The sequence below is a fragment of the Hoplias malabaricus genome, chromosome 1, assembly GCF_029633855.1.
Source record: "Hoplias malabaricus isolate fHopMal1 chromosome 1, fHopMal1.hap1, whole genome shotgun sequence".
NCBI lineage: Eukaryota > Metazoa > Chordata > Actinopteri > Characiformes > Erythrinidae > Hoplias > Hoplias malabaricus.
This window is the reverse complement of record NC_089800.1, coordinates 10,265,545-10,272,083: the sequence shown is the minus strand read 5'-3', so window position 1 is coordinate 10,272,083 and position 6,539 is coordinate 10,265,545. Positions and strand designations below refer to the sequence as shown.

Genomic DNA, 6,539 nt, shown 5'->3' with positions numbered 1-6,539 from the left:
TTTGCACTGTACTGAAATCAGCGGGAAATTTTACATAGGGTGACCAGACGTCCTCTTTTACCCGGACATGTCCTCTTTTTTAGACTTAAAAAAATGTCTGGGCGGAATTTCACAAACGTCCGGGATTTTGTTTTTCTAGAGCTTACATAGAACTTCGAGAAGCGTTTCGTTCACAAACTAGTCCCGCCCTCCCCTACTCCGATTGGTTCGCTTGAGTGAGAAGGGGGCGTGGTGAAGTAGCCTAAAATCTTCTGATTGGACAGTCTGACTGTAGAGCTACCGTTATTGGTCAATGACCTTCTCTGTAAACATTTAATTGGTCAGTCTGCACGTCAGTAGTCCTTGTTTACGTCAGGCAAAGCTCATGTACCTACCCTCATCTCGAGCAGCTATGCCGAAACGTAAATGTAAGTTCTCCGATGAATTAAAAAAGAAATTCCCATGTTTTGTGTAGCAAATAAAGTGTCCTCTTTTTTTCACCATCTCAGATCTGGTCACCCTAATGTTACATAGTAGAGTTTCTGGAGTGCTGAACCCAGAGTAGCAATGAGAGATTCTCCCTATTACAGCTCAGTGGAGCATCCTTGATTTTGAAGCTATAATTTTAAAGTAAAAATATTCCATAATGTTCCTTTAAAGCTAGCGAGGAAATATGTAAATCAATCGTGTATTTCTTTTATCTAAGTGAGTGGTAAGACAGTGCTGCCGTAGTGCAGACGCAAGGGAGACTGCGCTAAACTGGAAACTCAGTGCCAACGACTGCGGGGGGATGATTGATGGTGGATAAAGACGGAGCAGTCAGAGGCATCCAGCGCTCAGCCCTGTCTGATTAATTCGATCAACTGCTGATTGGCTCTTTCTCTCCGACAGAGTCTCGTTGCAGCTCCTCTGGAAGCGTCTGCGGAGCCGAGTGACAGTATTGGGTTTTTAAACATCAAGGACTTTGGAGTGAATGAGCTTTGAAGGGAATGATTACAGGATTGATCCTGTTCCGGGCTGCGGCGGGGTGTCTGTATATTGCTCAGTGTTATTCCTTTAAACGCTGTCACTGCTTCCTTGTGTTTGTTGTGAAAAGAGATGCTTAAGGCCAAGGCAGGTGAGGATGTAGGAGTGAAGGTGATGTTTTCTAATCTTAAATGTGTTGTACAGCATTTACACAATACAAACAGCTCAAACGTGCCAAGTGCTCTATGTAATATTTAGCCAAAACGTTAAAGCTTCTCTTTAAAGCGGCAATGCAGGAACACACCCTGGACACACACACACAGTCACTCACACATTCAGGCCTGTGGAATGTTTCACACACACACTCACCCAGACACTCACACCTCTGGACTGTTACACACACACACACACACACACTCACCCAGTCACTCACACCTGTGGACTGTTTCACATACACACACTTACCCAGTCACTCACACCTGTGGACTGTTTCACACACACACACACACACCCAGTCACTCACACTCACACCTGTGGACTGTTTCACACACACACTCACCCAGTCACTCACACACTCATGCCTGTGGGCTGTTTCACACACACACACACACACACACACACACACACACACACACTCACTCACCCAGTCACTCACACTCACACCTGTGGACTGTTTCACACACACACTCACCCAGTCACTCATACACACACACACACACAGTTACTCACACACTCACACCTGTGGACTGTTTCTCACACACACATACACACACACACACACACACACACACACACACACACTCACCCAGTCACTCTCACACTTGTGGACTGTTTCACTCACACACACACACACTCACACCTGTGGACTGTTTCACACACACACTCACCTAGTCACTCATACACACACACACACACAGTTACTCACACACTCACACCTGTGGACTGTTTCTCACACACACATACACACACACACACACACACACACACACTCACCCAGTCACTCTCACACTTGTGGACTGTTTCACTCACACACACACACACACACTCACCCAGTCAATAACACACTCACACCTGTGGACACTTTCACACACACAATCCAACTACCTATGTATGTTTGGACTGTGGAAAGAAACTGGAGCACCCGGAGGAGACCCATGCAGACACAGAGAGAACACACCCCACGAGGAACAGAAGTCAATACAAATAATTAAAGGAATAAGGCAAGAATATGGGAAGCCGTTCAGGAAATAATTATAATGTACTTTGTACATATATATTGGTTTATGGAGAAACTACTTGTTTTAATGGCACATACATTGGTTTTAAACTGTTGGTTTGTATATATCGGTTTGTGAGTATATATTGGATTATCAGTTTATACATTGGTTTCCTAGCATATATATTGGTTTGTATGTATTGGTTTGTTGGTATATATATTGGACTCTCAGTACATACATTGGTTTATTAGCATATACATTGGTTTCTTGGCATATATATTGGTTTGTGGGTATATATATTGGTTTGTGGGTATATATATCGGATTACCAGTACATACATTGGTTTTCCAGCGTATATATTGGTTTGTGTATATCGGTTTGTTGGTATATACATTGGTTTGTGGGCGCATATATTGGTTTGTTTATATCGGTTTGTGGGCATATATCGGTTTGTGGGCGCATATATCCGTTTGTATATATCGGTTTGTGGACATATATATTGGTTTGTGTATATCGGTTTGTGGGCATATATTGATTTGTGGGTGCATATATTGGTTTGTGTATATCGGTTTGTGGGCATATATCGATTTGTGGGTGCATATATTGGTTTGTGTATATCGGTTTGTGGGCATATATCGGTTTGTGGGCACGTATATTGGTTTGTGGGCGTGTATATTGGTTTGTTTATATCGGTTTGTGGGTGCATATATCGGTTTGTGTGTGCATATATCGGTTTGAGGGCATATATATTGGTTTGTGTATATCGGTTTGTGGGCATATATCGGTTTGTGGGCGCATATATTGATTTGTGTATATCGGTTTTTGGGCATATATCGGTTTGTGGGCACGTATATTGGTTTGTGGGCATGTATATTGGTTTGTGGGCATATATCGATTTGTGGGTGCATATATTGGTTTGTGTATATCGGTTTGTGGGCATATATCGGTTTGTGGGCACGTATATTGGTTTGTGGGCGTGTATATTGGTTTGTGTATATCGGTTTGTGGGTGCATATATCGATTTGTGTGTGCATATATTGGTTTGTGTATATCGGTTTGTGGGCATATATCGGTTTGTGGGCACGTATATTGGTTTGTGGGCGTGTATATTGGTTTGTGTATATCGGTTTGTGGGTGCATATATCGATTTGTGTGTGCATATATCGGTTTGAGGGCATATATCGATTTGTGGGCACGTATATTGGTTTGTGGGCACATATATTGGTTTGTGGGCATGTATATTGGTTTGTGTATATCGGTTTGTGGGTGCATATAGTGGTTTGTTTATATCGGTTTGTGGGAGCATATATTGGTTTGTTTATACCGGTTTGTGGGCATATATATTGGATTCTGCGCTGCATGGTAGAAATTTGCCGCTCAGTGCTGTTCATTGTTCAAAGAACAAAGAGAAGATTTCATACATGTTTATGGCTTGTTTTGTGTGTTGTGAGGGTAAACAGTTTGTTACTTCCTGTATTTAGCGCTATTCATTAGTCCATGAAGCGTTAAAAGCAATGTGCGCAGCATTATGTACACATCGAACAGTCCCTTTCGTTCACCGCGGCTCTGCGAATCAGGAGCTAACTTCAGCGTCGTAGAAAACACATTGTCGTAGAACGTAATCCAATCGGCTAGTCTGAGCTTTGTTATCTTTATTATGACCTTTATTTAGTATTTATAATCGCGGAGCTCTGTCACCGGGCCACTCGGTTTTATTTGGAATATGTCAAAAGTTTGTCCAAACTGAGGTTCATTAAAATCGCGCAGCACAATCAAAACAGGCTGCTCGCTGAACAGCACTGAGCGGCAAATTTCTACCATGCAGCGCAGAATCCAATATATATGCCCACAAACCGATATAAACAAACCAATATATGCGCCCACAAACCAATGTATATACCAACAAACCGATATACACAAACCAATATATACGCTGGAAAACCAATGTATGTACCGGTAATCCGATATATATACCCACAAACCAATATATATGCCAAGAAACCAATGTATATGCTAATAAACCAATGTATGTACTGAGAGTCCAATATATATACCAACAAACCAATACATACAAACCAATATATGTGCTAGGAAACCAATGTATAAACTGATAATCCAATATATACTCACAGACCGATATATACAAACCAACAGTTTAAAACCAATGTATGTGCCATTAAACCAAGTAGTTTCTCCATAAACCAATATATATATATGTACAAAGTACATTATAATTATTTCCTGAACGGCTTCCCATACAAGAATCCTAATGCATCCAATGATCACAGCTTCTTTTAAACAGTGCTAGACAACACAGCATCACAGATAAAGCTCCAGCTGCACACTGATGGCCCATTTTACCACGACCAACCTGGACATGACCCCTCCTCACCCACTCTGGGGTCTCGTTTCCAGCCATTTAATAAATCTCCTGTTTCAGACAAGGTGAATCCTGAAGGCTGGGAGCACAGCTACAGACCGAAAACCGACGAGAACTTCTCGGAGCTCTGTTGTAAAATAAGTTGCTCCAGCAGTAATTACACCAGCAAAGGCAATGAACGTGTGCGTGGCGATAGTTCCAGCCGGTTTCCATCCAAAGCCAGGCTCTGGTGCTAATGAAGGAGCGGCTCTATCTCCGGTCGGCCTTTTGTGATTTAAATTGCGAAGGTACTTGATTAAACAACATGGCAGACGGCTGAGCTCGCTGTGGCTTCGCGTTTGGCCGAGTAATTACACGCTGGCTCCTGTTTCAGCTCCGCACTCCGGCTGGAGTTAACCATCACAGCGTCGAGTCGTTATGGAGTCGTTTATATTTTTTTACTGTGGCCTGGAGGTGGACAAATAGAGGGACACACTCGAGCTTGATTTAGCGTGAACTTGGAAAACTGCTTATGATTATTCCTTGTGTCTGGGGACTGTGTGATACAGAATTCCAGACATGAGCAGCATCATTAATAGATCTGTAAATTATTATCGTGGTGTGCTCTGGATGTAAAATTCATATATTGAAATTCACAGCGTGCTTTAGTGATTAATATTGCATAAGCATGATGTTACGGTGGTGCTGCCACACAGCTGCGGGGTCACGGGGTCCTCCTGTCACTGTCTGTGAGGAGTGTATTGTGTTTTCCCTGTGTCTGTGTGGGTTTCCTCAGGCTGCACAGGTTTCCTCCCACAGTCCACTGTCCAAATCCGCAGTGTGTGATGCTCTGTGATGGACTGGTGCCCTGCGCAGGACGTGGTCCTGCCATGTGCCCAGTGATTTTGATCAGGATGAAGCACTTACAGAAGATGAATGAATGAATGTATTAATTTATTTATTTTTTTATGAAGTATTATTATACAGTAATAGAAAAGGGACCTAATAAAGGGGCTGCTATTCTCTGGGATGAATGAATGAATGAACGACAGCTGCTGTTTTGGAGATGCTTTAACCCCCTGAGCAAGCCCCACCCCCCAATAACCAGAGCATTACTCATTGGTTTTAATCTTGTGGCTGGTCTGTGTATATAGTCTGTATCCCATAAACACACAGTGGACAACTGTTCTCTGACCATTCCCTTTAGAAAATCATTTACAAAGCGTTAAAGAAAAGTCTGGACCTCGAGGCCCTCTGAAAGGACGACTGATCCGATAGAGACCTCCGAGTTTGTAGAGCAGAGCGGGAGTTTGGTGTTCTGCTTTAGAACCGAGGGCCATAATCCGCATCATTTCAGTCTGATGGTGGTGGGCTCCTTATCTCTGATCCCATACGCTGTGTACAGCTGCAGAAGTCCACTCTGAGCGGGTGGTCCGCTCTATCTCTGTCTCTGTGTGACACGAGCGGGCAGTGTGGGTTAAATAGAGAGAGACTGATCCCCGTAGCCCGCTGCCTCGCATGTCCACTCTGCTCCCGAGGCCCTGGAGCTTCAGAGAATGGCCTCTGGATGACCACAGAGAGTGCTTTAAGAACCGCTCTTGACCTGCTGAAGAGAAAAGGTGCCTCTGCTCTGTGCTCAGGGGGATTTTGCCGTATTGTCCTTCCTACAGAATGCAACCATCTGAGATGAGATCTCGTTTAAAGCTCTTTTAAATCTGCTCGACCAAACTGAGCCACTCAGAAGAAAGACTGGGGGTAAAAGGCCTTGGATTTGACCAGATTTGACCAGGAGTCTTTGTCTTAGTGCTCACACTGCATTTTCAGCTTGGTCTCAAGGTGAATTTATACATATTTGTCTAACAGACTGTTCCCAAGATTCATAAAATGTGTACTAAATATAACTGGTGCTCATACAATGTGTACTAAAAACATTCTGGTTGTTCACATTAATTGTGGCAACGTAGCACCACATTCTCCTTAAAATCTTCCCTAAACATAACCCTCACACTGAACTTAAA

At 43.1% G+C, this 6,539-nt stretch overlaps 1 protein-coding gene across 1 annotated transcript in view; it reads left to right on the top strand.

Annotated features, from left to right (window-relative positions):
- The window catches only part of cntnap2a (contactin associated protein 2a), a 355,408-nt gene that overhangs the window by 163,238 nt on the left and 185,631 nt on the right, over positions 1-6,539 (top strand). The window lies entirely within an intron of this gene.